Source organism: Tachypleus tridentatus, chromosome 4 (genome assembly GCF_004210375.1).
Source record: "Tachypleus tridentatus isolate NWPU-2018 chromosome 4, ASM421037v1, whole genome shotgun sequence".
Taxonomy (NCBI): Eukaryota; Metazoa; Arthropoda; class Merostomata; order Xiphosura; family Limulidae; genus Tachypleus; species Tachypleus tridentatus.
This window is the reverse complement of record NC_134828.1, coordinates 95,115,418-95,130,565: the sequence shown is the minus strand read 5'-3', so window position 1 is coordinate 95,130,565 and position 15,148 is coordinate 95,115,418. Positions and strand designations below refer to the sequence as shown.

General features: G+C 29.9%; 1 pseudogene across 1 annotated transcript in view; it reads right to left on the bottom strand.

Moving 5' to 3' along the window:
- Positions 1-6,532: 6,532 nt before the first annotated feature.
- Positions 6,533-15,148, bottom strand: part of LOC143249716 (casein kinase I-like) — a 48,079-nt pseudogene continuing 39,463 nt past the window's right edge. Inside the window, exons 9-10 of the transcript XR_013027917.1 lie at positions 10,108-10,317; positions 6,533-8,582 (exon numbers count right to left, since the gene is read on the bottom strand). The product of XR_013027917.1 is annotated as a casein kinase I-like (transcript). The remainder of the gene's footprint in view (positions 8,583-10,107; positions 10,318-15,148) is intronic.

The window sequence follows — 15,148 nt, the reverse complement described above, 5'->3', positions numbered from 1 at the left end:
ACAGAAAGAAAGGAATACGGATCAAGTTGAGGCACCGGAACCATCCAGAAAGACGCACGAAACAAATTCTATCCTAGCCATGATGAACAACGTGTAATATTTTTTGATAGGTGAGAACCCACCCACATGAACCAAGAACCATAATTAATAAGTATACTCGTCTGAAAAGCAGTGCAGTTATATTCACTAATATAAGGTTTTGAGTCGTGCCTCTGTTACGTATTACAATTTCAAATAGCCTAGGATTTCAATTTACAAGTTAATTAAATTTTGATACGTATAAAATTTAGGATATTTCCCAACGAGATTGATACGCACAATTTTCGTTCTTAATACCAATATATTTTAATATACAAATATAAACAATGCAATTTATAATAACTTACTAATGTTACTAATAGTTATTACAAATGATAGAGTATATACAAGAGTTTTAGAAACTATACCGAGTCTTACATCTGGTCTAGAACTCAATCTTTTATCTATTTCAGGAGAGCAAATTAATTCTTTGTTGATACGCCTGTACAGTTCTCTTGACAGAACCCATAAGTTTTTGCTGACGACAATATGTCATGTCCTCGAAGAAATACTAACGTCCGAAGTTAAACAGTTTATAATGTTCGAAATATATAAAAAATATTCTGGTCAAACTCTGTGATCTCCCGATTAATAAGCGCTAATTACAATTATAGCTTTCAAAACTTAGAGTATACTGACTGTTGCTGACCAATAATGATCTGCCTCTCGGTGCGATAGTTTATATAGTTTAAGGCAAGATTCTCGACTTGCAATAATGTTCGAAAACACTAAACCACATATTGTTGATACTTGCTCGAGAGAATCTTCTACAAATTTATAAAACAGGCAGACTTGTGCAATACACTTCCAACAAAATATGTCATGTGCATCAAACTGAAACGCACGTAGGTAGTAAAATAAATGCATAACTGTAAATCAATTACACCTCCCATACCTCAAGCAGATAGAAAATGAAACGAATGTTGATGTTGTTTTATAAAATAATATACCAGTCAAGTTGTTGGATGTTTATTTGACTAAACTATTGAAACAGATGCTGGAAGGGCACTGTCCACAAACGTTAAGTATATATTTGAAAGCCTGCAGGAAAGTGCGATTTGGACATGATAGCAACGTTATTCTCCGGGGTTGTCACTTATAGAATGAACAGACGTAGTAATATGAACATTAATGACGTGGTGAAACTCTTAAGTTTGTTTTCATACATTATATTCAACCTGTGTATACTGAGATGTTACTCAACTGCAGGCCCAATTAATCACCAAGTCAATTTTGTCACAAACTCAGAGGCCACTTGTTACCTTGTTCGTTCTTTCATTTTTATGACAATTAGTCGAGATTTAAAACACATTTGTGTAAAATGTGTTTACATGTGCATAGTGAAAAGCAGGGGCATGTTCAGTATCTATTTGTGTAAAGATCCCTGTCTTTCGTGTAACACATATAATACTAAGACGACCACAATGGTTTGTAACTGTATTTATGATAACCAAGATCACCCTGAACCAGAACTGTGTCAATGAAAATACTGATTTCATTCGATAAAAGAGTATATAGTTAAATAAATTGAGGAAATTACCTTAATCACGAGATATATTTCTTGAGACATATCTTAGTGAACTATTAGAAGAAAAAAGCTGAGGCATCATTACAAATTGATAAAATAATTACACTAAATACATTGAAGCTTAGAAGCGAAACATTTGCAAACTAAATAGCTTAAAAACAAAAGAGATATGCACTTCGTGAACATAAAGGTTTAATTTAAAATGGAATAGAGGCTGCATGTAACTTACAAGCATTTAGAATGTCTATAACATAAATGAACTTTATCATGATGCCAAAAAGACACACCAAATCGTTCAAAAGGCATTAAACATTAACGAGGTCATTTTGCGTAAGTTGGAGAATATTTCATGTCATCTTATTAATTTGAACTCTATCATGTGATACTTCTAAGCGACGAAATATAAACATTCGATTAGTTACGAGAAGTATCAATATGTATAAAGAAAATTTAATGAAAGAAAAAGGCTGAAAGTGCCTTCGAATGGATGGCCAAATTTTACTATACAAATACTAATACGTGAACAAAATAATAATCGTTAAAGTTGTCTTCGCCAATGGTGGCCGGTAATAGACTACAAATGATACACTTCTTACAAATATTCCAAAGCCTTCTAAGAGGAATAACCTAACCCATATATATAATCAATTACATCTAGGTCTCGAACACACACCACATTACTTCAAAATTGTACAAGACTGGGTTACAAATATACGCAAGATAGTGTGTGCAATACAGGATATATTGTCATCACAAGTTAGTCAACTTTTATTTCAGTCTTTTAATATTTTAGTGCAACAATTAATGAGTATTCACCTAAAACGGGTTATTAAGACAAACTTGTAAATAATTCTTGATGAAACCCACTTGAAATAAAAATGCATCTCAACACGGCTGGTATGGGTATTAACACTTTTACTGATAAACATAGAACAACGTTTCGACCTTCCTAGGTCATCTTCAGGTTAATCTGAAATGCAATCTTGTAAATAGTAGTCAATAAATGTATTTTACTGTAAAAGTCCCAGTTTCCTTTATTCTTACGTAAACCTCCTCGAGTTTGTGATCTTAGAGGCCTCCATAGGCTGTATACTCCCGGTACTTAAATAAATACTTTGTAATTCGGTAATTGTCTCGCAACAGCTGCTTGCCACATCCGTTACAAATGTACAACTACTGTTTATATCATTAATATCAATATAAACAAAACTTGCCACTTCTCGACACATTTTTTGGAAAGGGTAGCCTCTTGCATGGCATTTGTATAGCATAAAGCACATAGTTTAGTCATTACTTCAATCACTGTAGACGGAACAGGTAAATTCACCGTTGGCTGGCTGTTCTTTTTTTTTGTACTTGTAGCAAAACTATTTCCAGACCATTGATATCTGTGACGATAAATCTTAATTTCTTCTTAATTATTCATCAATACATATAATCCAACCATTAAATTAGAAAATTGGTCCATAGGGTATATTTGATGAAAAACAATTTGGTAATTACTCCACCTACATTTTCACTATAATTGAAAAAATAAATTGTATCTATTTACCTATTTATCATTATCTGCAATCGTTTTGATAACAGTATAATGGTACTAGTGTTGGATGAAATATCCTCTGAATGACAACTTGCCCTATATTTAAAATATAAATTAATTGAAGCACAAAAAAACTTTCACAGTAGGAGTGGTGTAACATGAGAATTGAAAGATCAAATAATTAATGAGCTAACAGATGTTTTCATATAATTAAATATAATGCAATGGCAGAACACAGTATATTTATTTGACCATAGATTCAGACATGTTCTGCACATATGCATAAAAACAACCAGACCTAAATACCATCTGTAATGCAAACATGCTTGGTCATCTGAAGTGACTTTATAGCCTTGTTGTTCATGCTGCACACTACTATAGATAGAATATTTAGTGAAAGAAAGCAGCAGCAGAGGAACATGATACTTTTTAATTGATTTTATAGCTTTAGTTACACTGAAATCAAATCCTCATCCAAAGGAGTTTTTGAGGTTGTTAAAGGTTACTGTTTGCTGGAAATTAGATCTGAATGAACACCTACAAAAAGTCAAAGTTAATCTCCATGAACACCCTTGTTAAGTTTCAACTGTATCTCAAAATAAAATGATTCATGTTAGTACTGAGATTGTTTATAAGGCTCTTTTAATTGACATTAGAACTAAATACTTATTGTGCATAAACACAATAACTGTCTGCAGTAAACTTGACAAATGTTTTATTACAAATATCAATGACAATGGCAAAGTAAACAGCATAATCTTCCATTTGATTATCTGTGTAGCCATGGATATCATGGATACTTCATTGTATTTTTCCTTTGCACCGAGACCACAGATATATAGGAAAAATTTGGCTTTAAAGGCAAATTATGTACACCAGTTCGCACACAACTTAAATTTAATAATTATATTAACAAAAGAATAGATTTCTCAAAGGTAATTTTTGGTGCATTTTTGACAAAATTTAAAAGCCTTTATATCTTGAAGCATAAAAATATTTTTAACATGGAAAGAAAATGGTGCAAAAGCTTAAAATATATATTCAGTGTATGATAATCAAAACTATACAACAAACATGACAGAAACTGTGAACTGTAATCTGAAAACAGAAAATCTGAAGCAGATTATCACTCTCATGAAGTGCATAAAATCAGCACTAAAACATTGAACTGTTTGCATAAGTCATTTTAAAAATTATGTTCCTATCCTTGACATACTTTAAATTAGACACAACAAATGACTTATCAAGCATGCTAACAAAGTGCATACCTGTGACCTTTATAGTCCTAGATTTAATCGTTTAAGTAAATACATGTAATTAGTATATACTTATTTTGTTTGTTTGGAATTAAGCACAAAGCTACTCAATGGCCTATCTGTGCTCTGCCCACCATGGTTATTGAAACACAGTTTCTAGCAGTGAGAGTCCACAGACAAAATCACTGTGCCACTGTGGGGGGAGGTATAGTTATGAAATAATTGCAGAATGAATGTAAATTCCAAATCAACAGGTAAAGTTATACTTTGTTTTTAATAATTTTTATGGGATATTTTAAATCTTATACCAAGTGTATTATTTTTTGTTCCCAACTGGTCTTGATGAATCACAAATTCCTCAACATACAAGTAAATCATCTATTTCACAGAATTATAATTTATTCTTGAATAAATCCACTTAAAAGCTTAGAGTAAATAAATACTTTTAATGAAATCCATATACTATACACTTCCAAAATCAGGTGCTAATGTTCACTTCTTTCATAATGTCAAAGTATACAAGAAAAAAAAAAACTATTGTTGGTATCTGTTTTAAATGACCCTTTCTAGAAAGAAAAAAAAAAAAAGCATTACACACCACAATGAGAGATAGTAGGAAAATCCTTGACTTATATGTGATTTTTATACATAGGATGCTTTGAAACAATATTCATACCAAAATATCTCACATTTCAAACATTAAGTCATATTTTAATGCATTAGTAAAGAGATACAAATTGCAATTAAAATGTAGCATTATATAAATGTTTAATGAACTTAATTCTACATGTAAAATTTATGTAAATTTCATGTGAACATGTTTATTATATAAAGTTTAGTTATTTGGAACCTTTTAAGGTGGTTTCTGGCCACTTTAAACATATGGCTGGTAAACAAAGCACAAAAAAAAGTTTGTCAGATTGTCAGTATCTGGACACAGATGATGTGACTAATCTTTTGTAAATGTATTCAAGATTAAAAGCATATGTACAAATTTGTAACTACTATGTAACAAAAAGCATACTTTACCTCTAGTAAAAACTAAATCAATGACATTTTTATCAGTATGTCACGAGGTAATGACTACAAATATGCAAACTGTGTAATAAAAGTTCTTGTTTGACTAACGACTCAATCAGAACTGATACAATTTCAGAAAAAAAAACTATACAGTGACCTTCCATTTATCCTTGTATACTTCAAGTAAACAGTAATAAAAATTATTTTATATTCAAAATTAATTGACACTTGCTACTTTGGTGATTTTCAATAATTTTCAGTTAGCTACATTTCTACTATTATACTAATATGACTACATTTCATCACATCATACAATGATAAACAGTTCCAAAATTTTCAAACTATTATTCTTACCAATAAATATGACCAACATAATTCTCATTTACATATTTTCATTCTGGCAAAAATTTTGAAACTAATTAAATTAGAGAAAATGGTTTAAAACACTTGTTTACTTGATAACTTTTACCTAGTTGGAACTTCTCACATAAATAATATGCAAGTTTGTTTTTGTACCTCACAGTGATTTACAGTATTAAATTTATATAATTCAATATGCACTTTAAATATCTATGGTATTAACTAGATCAATATATAACATTATAAATTTCTTAAATAGTCATAACTACATTAACAAAAAGCAAAATACATGGTATGAAGCCTTACATGAGAGAATTCTGCTTCATGGTTTTGTCACATTGCTAAATAGGCCCAGTCTCATTTAGTGCTCTTGGGTTAAGAGCCAAAAACACTGCTAGCAGCAAGACTATCCAACTGATGACCAACAACAAAGGGGTTACACAAGTTTTTTGCCATATTCCCATTACTCATAATTAATGCTATTAGCAGTTCTTTGCAGTTCTAGTTGAAGTTATCACATAACTTTCATAACAGTAATATACACACATCTTTTATTTAAATTAGATTCAGACAATTGCTTTTACCCACACAAACAGCTCCTGATTACTAATTTGTTTTCATTCCACTTTTTCCATTATTCTGTTTCTTTTGGTTAATTTACTTTTAATGAAAAGATTCATCAGATAAAAAATGTTGTAACTGCTTTGCAAGAATACTCTAACAATCAAACTTTTGTATTTTAATTCAATATTTGTACACTGTTTTGATCAGTTAAAATTTTATAACTGGTGTTTATTAAAAATACTACAAAACAGAGGCAGTCAACTGACACTGCAAAATATGCTACTGAATAAAACAGAACTGTTCCAAATAATCTTATTCTTATTTATTTATAGTCACTTAGGCTAGCTTAGAAATTTATATATATCTGTATGTATATATACACTAACAACATAAAAAATGAAATATTTGACATTGTATGTACAGGTATTTAGGATAACATACAAGCATGAATTATATCCGGTACTGTAAAACAGGAAAACCAATCTTAACAAGAATGTAACATCACAAAATTATCACATTAACTTTCACATATATATACATATATATCAATAATCACTTAACTTAATTAAGGATATTTGAACACATGCATATCACAATTACTACTGAGGAGTCATTAGAATAAACATATGATGTAATTATACAAGGTAACAACAGTGCAGTGAATTGAATGTAACTTTATGGTGAATAGTAACTAAGTACATTAATTGTTTTTTTACAACTTATTTGAACACAGCATAAACAAATGCCTAAAACCTGGTCCAATGTTTAAAAGCTTCAATTGCACTAACACTAAAGTATGTCAGCACACAATGAACTATACACAACAGTTGTTGCCACTTTTCACTGAAATTTACATTTTCCTTTTCACTAATGTAGGGTTGTTTCTTTATGTCGTAGGAAACATTTTTTTAGCAGTTTCTCTGATTTTCTTGTGATGACATATTTCAAGAAACAACATGGTGACAAAAAATTTGAGACACTTATCTCCTTAATAAAAATCTGTAGTTACCACAAAGGGCATCATTTCTATCATATCATATTCATACATTTTGTATCATAAAAAAAACTTATGAATATAAAATGTATAAATCTTCTTGTCATGTTTACGTGATAACTGGATGGAATAATATAAGAAATTAAATCATGAAAGGAAAAATATACAAACAGACAAAATAATACTTCAAATAATCAATTTTTCTGAAGCACTGAATCTTCATGACTGATAACCAAATTTTTTTTAGTTAATCAACATATATATATATATTTAAAGATATCAGTTATGCTGTCAAAAAGTAAGGAGGGAAGGTTTATTAAAAACATTACTATTTCACTGATTGTATAATAACCAGAGTTATTTGTGAAACATGATTCGGAAGAACATTTCTAAAATTATTTTCTTTTTTTTTTTACCAAATTGTTTTTACAAGTACAAAGAAAGACTTTGGTGAACACTGAGAAACTGATTTGTATTAAATGTTTTAAAGTCAGAAGAATGACAGTGTAAAAATGTATCAAGGCTCAATTTAAAGGCATCTTGTTAGATACCTACAACCATTGTTTATGAAGTTTGAAGTTTAGGGACCAGCTGCTTCAATATTTTAATAAATGGCACAATATCAACCAGGAAATTAACATGTAGAAACAATATGGTGAAGGTCCAAAAATGTACTGACATCCAACAGGAAAAAAAGTTGAGTATCGAAGACACATCATTTATAACATGGCAATGACAGTGAGTAAAATAATTTCTTCTCCAGATGCACGACATTTTGTACTTGGGATCAAAGCAAGAACGCTGAGCAGCTGAGGAACTACAATGTGACTGGGTTTCTCAGACTGTTCTGAAAGACTAAGGTTCCAATATCTAGTGACCATGGCTACAGACATATAATAATTGTTTGCAAAGATCAAAATATTAAATGTGACATCGTGTGGGAGAAGATAACTCTTATATTAAAATGGCATCAGTTTAGCTTACTGCTTGTCAGCGAAACGATAATGCACAACTAAAGGATGTGATACAAAGAGAGAGTTATAGGAACATAGTACTGTCCTATTAACAGTTTGATCAAGATGAATATATGAAGTGTTAAAACTTGCCAAATAATAGAAAAGTTAAAGGATTTTCTGAACAATGTCTAAATTATATTACACAACCAAGATTTGTTTTCACTGTATGGTACATTATTTTTGTTTTACAGGTTTTTTCTTCTTTTTCTTGAAAAAACAGCAACACCTAAAAACACCACAAAGTTGATAATGTAATATTCTTGTACAGAAGCACTATAAACATATTTACTGACTGGAAAAGGACTTTTTCTTTTTATTTCACTTACTAAGAATTAAAAATAACAGTAACAGTATGTAAAAATATGAAAAAATAGAGAAAATTAAGAAAATAAAAATGTTAATACTAAGTACCAAGCTCTAATTTATTTTAGAGGTTCTAGAAACAAAAATCTCTCTCTTACAATCACTATGCATTAAAATTGTAACAATTAACACAAAAACACTGCCAGAATATATTATTCTTTTTATATTTTAAGCCAAAAACTATTACCAAGAAGTTAAGAAGAAATACAATTAAAATACAAAATATACAAATATTTATTATATCTCTATATGTAACAAAGAAAAAAATTCCCTAAGCTAGAAAATGAACATATTATAATTGTTGTATGAAATGACAAAACAATTAATGAGAGGCTAATTAATATAAAGACATGAACTGGGGATCTTTAGGAGTTTTCATGAGGACATACCAGTATGATGAACTGAAGATACAATTGAATTTGTGCATACAAACTGCATGGATGCTTAGAGTAATGCATAATGACAATGAAACAGCAAGAAAATATTACTTCTTTAAAATATGAATATTTACATAATATCAGTAGTTGTTAATCAGTTTATCAAAATTATAAAAAGAGAGAATCTATATAAGCACTACTATGTCCAGTAAGGTTCATTCTGATTTTGGTTTCCTTATTCACTTGTTTACAACTTGGTCATTAGAATTAATCTTTGCTCTTCCTCCTCCTTTATTTTTGTACCTAATAATATCCAATTTTATGTATTTCTAAAATGTTTTCAATTCAAATTTATTGTCTCCAATTGTCATCTTTTATGTCTGCCTCATGAACAATCACAACAAATCAATGATTACTACTTACTGCACAAGATATTTTCATAGATAGCATTTTCATTTGCCAAAGGACTATTTAAAATTGCAATTGGATGGGTTACATTTTAATTAGGTTTGAATATGTGTCTACATATATACACAACCACATCAAGTAAACATAAAGGACTGCTCTTTTATATAAAACATTTTATAAGTGGTATAAACATACCAGAATTACAATATTCAGTAAATAACATTAAAAATGATTAAAGAATACAAACTGTTTGAGCACTATTTTGCCTAGGTTGCTGTTGACAAATATTACACGTTTAGGTTACTGTCATATTTCTTGTCATGATTGATGTTTTGTTATTTTACTATCATATACCAAGGGTAACTATAAAACTAGTTTTGAACAAAATGCAAGATGTGTTTATACCATTACAATATTAGTTATTTCAGCAGATTCTTTCAAGAAATATGTCATAAACAATATTACTGATAACACCTATTTGCTCCAGTAAAATTCTACTAAAAATTTAGAAAAATATTTACTTCACAAAATAATTCTACAGACGTGCTGAATACCTTAAGAAATTAGGACTAAAGTTCTACTTCAAAGAAATATAGAACTTACTTTGCTTCAGAAATAACTTCAACCTCTACAGGTCCTGTGATGGGAGTGTTAGAATATCCAGTTCCTGGATCATCATTCCCCAATTCTCCATTAGTTGAACTTACAACCTGTACTGAGCCATGGCGATCAGCAAAGGCTGAATGTCCAGTTAAAAAAGTTTCCACCAGATGGCCTCTGATGTTCATTCCAAGCAGCCTTCTGTTGTGCTCCCTACAAATAATGGTTTTAAGTTCAAAACATATACGAGTTTAATAAAATACTAAAGCAGCATTGCATAGGAAACTATGAATAGAAAACGTAGATTTTAAAATATCTAATACTTAATTTACATTAAGTAACAAGGGAAAATTGTTAAAGAAAACCTAAAACTAAATAACTGTATATACAAACAAATAATTCTTTAACACAAAATATACTTGTGGCATTAAGTATTGAAAGTAAGACTACTAGAGTGCACTAACACACACTACGTACAGATGGTACAGACACCTGTATTAAAGCAATACAAAACTCATCTGGATATTCTCCTACACAAGTCATCAGAAGGTAAATATGAAAAGCTGTCTAGCACAGTCACATTACCACCATGCTGCTTTTTCACTATCTAGAGTGGCCCAAACTCGAAAACTGGCAAATAGCCTTTTTTTTCATCATCATCTTTCTTCAACTGACTTACCACCGACATAGTTCTAGCAGTTACTATAATTTTATCATCATTCAATAGATGAAAACAGATTTCACAACCTTTGGCTACAAATTTTATTATTATTATATGCAAAATTTATAGTTAAAAATATACTATAACCAATTAACCCATATATGCTATCTCTAAAAAACAAAAAAAGAGGAAACAAACAAGTACAAGGAAAAAAACTTATTACTAAATAAACAAGCTATTTAGGGCTGGCTACTGAATTTGTAAAAAAGAACCAAACAAGACAGCTATGTAAGTGGACATATCTCTTGATTCAGCTAATGATAGTACACTAGGCTGTTTCAACTTTACATGTATAATAAGCTCCTTACACTACCAGCTACTGCTAAAAAAAAAAACAGAGCAGAGTTTGCAAACATAAAATGTTACTCCACTGCAAAATAATCATAAAAGTAGTATTTTAAAGTGAACTGAAAGAAAAGCATCATGATGAAAGTCAAGGTTCTATTCAAACATCAAGATTTTGATAGTAAAAATGGGGAAGCCAGTAATGTAGGGATTTTATTCTCCATGTAAAACCCAGAGTGCTTAGTTTGCAATGTGATCATCAGCTAATCAAGTGGTATGTCCACTTCCATCCCCATTTCAATTGGCTCCTTTCTTCAAGTTCTGTAGCCAATAATACATTGTTTTTTATCTAGCAATAATTTTTTTCTTATAAATTGTAGTGAGAATATTAATTTTTAACATGGTTGGTACTCCTTAAAATTATCCAAAGATTTGTTGGTAATTATTTACTAATTTCTTTTTATTGTTATTATATGTATTATCTCTGTTAGATGGTAAATGATACCCTAAATTTCAACTGTTAATTTGCTACAGAGTATGTACAAAACTGCTTTATTTGCTAATGGAATAAAAACCACAAGTAAATAAAACTCTAAAAATTATTATTAATCTGTATGAATGATATACTGACCATTTAGTTTCAAGTACTCTTTAAATATTAATTTTATGTCTATCACCTGCATCTTTCCATGATTATTTCTGATACTGTACATGCTGACATTAGGTGATACTAGCTAACAGCGACATGTAAATAACATGGTTAGTATGCAGTATAGCCCATATAAAACTAGCTATAAAATATTGAAGTTCATAAGGTGTTTTTAATTGCAGCAAACATTTTATTAATATTACGTTAATTTACTGAAGTGTTCAAAATTAACTTCTACTTATTACACTCAGAATAAATTATTGTAAGTTCTAGGTTTTAGTATGGTTTGCAGTGCTTTTGCATAAATACAAATTCAGCATTTGCATCATAAACAATTATAGCACAGCATCAAAATACAAAGTTGCACCAGTAAATATAAAAAGAAAACCTTAAGACCAAGTATTACAACTTCATGGCATGCATTAAAAAAATTTGTAATAGTATTGTTGGAAGCATTTCAATGAATATTTTTTATATTTAAATTGTCTTATGAGGTTTTTCACAAAAAACATTACTTTTTAATTTAGAATCATTCTACCTCTATCCCATTACAAGGTTAACCAAATTCTGTATGTTGCACCAGAAAGTCATAAAAAAGGATGCCACAAAGTTGACAGAAAGTACTGTTTACTTTAGGCATTACAAAAAATACCATGAAAATAGCAAATTATTCTGAGGTAAGTGGTCACTATAAAAAGAAAAAAACAGATGGAAGAGATTAGTGCATTGAAAATGTTCTTAATTTATTAAATTAGTGGCTTTCAAAACCATGCATTTTACGTAAAATTTTATTTTGTATGCAATATATAGTTAGTTTCTAGAAAAATTAACATTCAACCATGTAATTTGTGATGACAAGAAACCCACCTGAAATAAAAATGCATCTCAGGATGGCTGGTATTAACACTTTTACCAAAATAAATCAGATAACAATGTGTCGACCTTCTTGGGTCATTTTCAAGTTAACAAAGAGAGAGTTTGAAACTGACTGTTGTCAAGCATGTCTTAGGGATGAATGAGTAAATGGTATGGGATTGTAGGGGGCGTTGCAGTTAGATGTTAGGTTATTAATTAGTTTAGGTATAAAGAAGTTCCTTTACACTGGCTGGTTTAATTTTGGCTTGAGTTGATGTATAAGTAGAGTTTCCTTGGTTTCATGTTTGTCTGTGTTTGTTTTCATACTTAGTATCCAGGTGTTTTCTACAGTTATGTTGTATTTGATTTCCAGTGCCCAAAAATGTGTGAAGGTGTTTTTTTTTTGTGTTCTCTGAATCTGGTTTTCCATTTTTTTTGCTTGTTTCTCTAATATAAAAGTTGTGGCAGTTCTTGCATTGTATTTTATAAATAATGTTGGTGTTTTGTTTGTCAATATAGTTATTGCATAGTACAGACTTTAGTTTAGTACCTGGTTTTTGAATAAATTTCGTGTTTACAGAAATGTTGTGTTTTGTTGTTTTTTTCCAAATATTGGTTTTTTTGCTGATGTCAGGAATATGTGGTATGCAACAGTGTAAGGTTTTGTAGTTGGTTGTATCTTGGGATTTATCATTATTATTTATTTGTTGTTGATCTAGATGTATGGATAAATTTTTTCAGTGGTTTCTGGAGGAAATTTGTATACACACACACACAGTAAAACCTGTCGAAGTCAGAAATTGCATAAGGTGGAAACCTCTACCAGCTGAAAATATCACAATTTTGCATCATTATATTAATATTTCTCTTATAAAAGGCTCTCTGTGTGTTGGAACCTGTGTAATGCAGATGGAAAAAACTATCTTTCACCTATCTAATCTTCCAACAAGTGAGGTTAGAACCTGAGTAAGGCAGAAAAAATGTTTTTGATTAAAATATTTATTTAATTAATAAATTCTTGTTTAATTAATAATTATTTGAATATTTATAAATTCTCAGACATTTTGTTAAGTAAGTATTGGATAAATATATTCTATGTTTTTTCTGCCATCATTATTTTTGCAGTTAAACAAAAGAATAGAACAAGAAAATAGGAATATTCTAATTTTCCTAGATAATGCAAATGCAACTTGTCACCCAAAAGTTCAACTTTCAAACGTTTGTTTAGTCTTCCTACCTCCATGTACAACATCAGTTCTTGTGCCACTAAGTAATAGAATTATACAGTGTATAAAACTGAAATACAACAAATTCTTACTTCAGCATATTATTGCAAACACGGATGACTGTAAGAGAGCATCTGAAATGACCATGAAAAATTGATGTTAAATATAATTGCATTTTTAAGTCATTCAATCAAATGCAAAATAAAGTGCTTTTAGAACTGTGGATTTACTCTTGATAATGTTGGAGATGAAGTTCTTTGTTATGACAATTCTAGTGAAATCCAAATTCTGAATGAGAAGATTGATGCAGACAATTCTGTGAATGCAGAAAGTTTTGTGAACATTGACAAGAATGTTTTAACAGAAACTGATGAAATTGATTTAAAATCTATAATAGAATTGCAAGATAGTAACAGTGTGAGAGATTCAGAAGACGAACAAAATGGAAAAGATAGCAAGGAATTAGAAATTACTACTTCATCTCTCTGTCTGTGTGTGTTTATTATTATTATACTGACCCTCTGGTATAATAATAAAAAAAGTTTCAATGATATGGTGCACACACAATCATGTTACCATATCCAAGAATATAAAACTAATCTTAGCCATATTTCAGTGGACTAGTATTTTGTATAATACAGTCATAATTCAGTTTTAATTCATTATATATGTTTATACATCATCACTCTTTCAAGCTCACTAAACTTTCACCTTACCTCTTCAACTCTAAGCTTTGAGAGAATGAGTATGGCATTATATATAATTCAACTAGACTGAAAAAGTCACTAGGGGAACATTGAGTTTTTGATTAGTTATTCAAACATTGCAGACAGAAATAAGTGCACATAAGCATGTCTTTCCAAATATAGAAAGAGGTGAGCAGTGCCACTGATTTTTCTGTACAAGTAGCCATAACTCAGTAAATAGAAATGAAAGGAGGTTCTTATTTGATAATCTGGCTTGTCAATACTGGTAATTTTGAGTGCTAAATCATAAGAAACTATAAGCTTTCTAGTTGGGTATCACAAACATTTCATCTGAACCAATGCTGCATTCAAAAGATCATCTAACACAAAAAAATCAATATTTAGGATTTCTTTTTTAGTAATTAATTTTAAATTAGGAAATTACCTAATGTATCATACTAAAATCTGAATTATAATCTACACCTTGACACCAAACTTATTGGCACACATTCATAAAATAGTAGTTCAATAAAATTTTGAAAGTGAGTCAACAAACAAGATATGATATGGCCTTTGACCCATTACCTGTAGTGATAAGTTTTTTTAAAAAAAAAAGACTTAA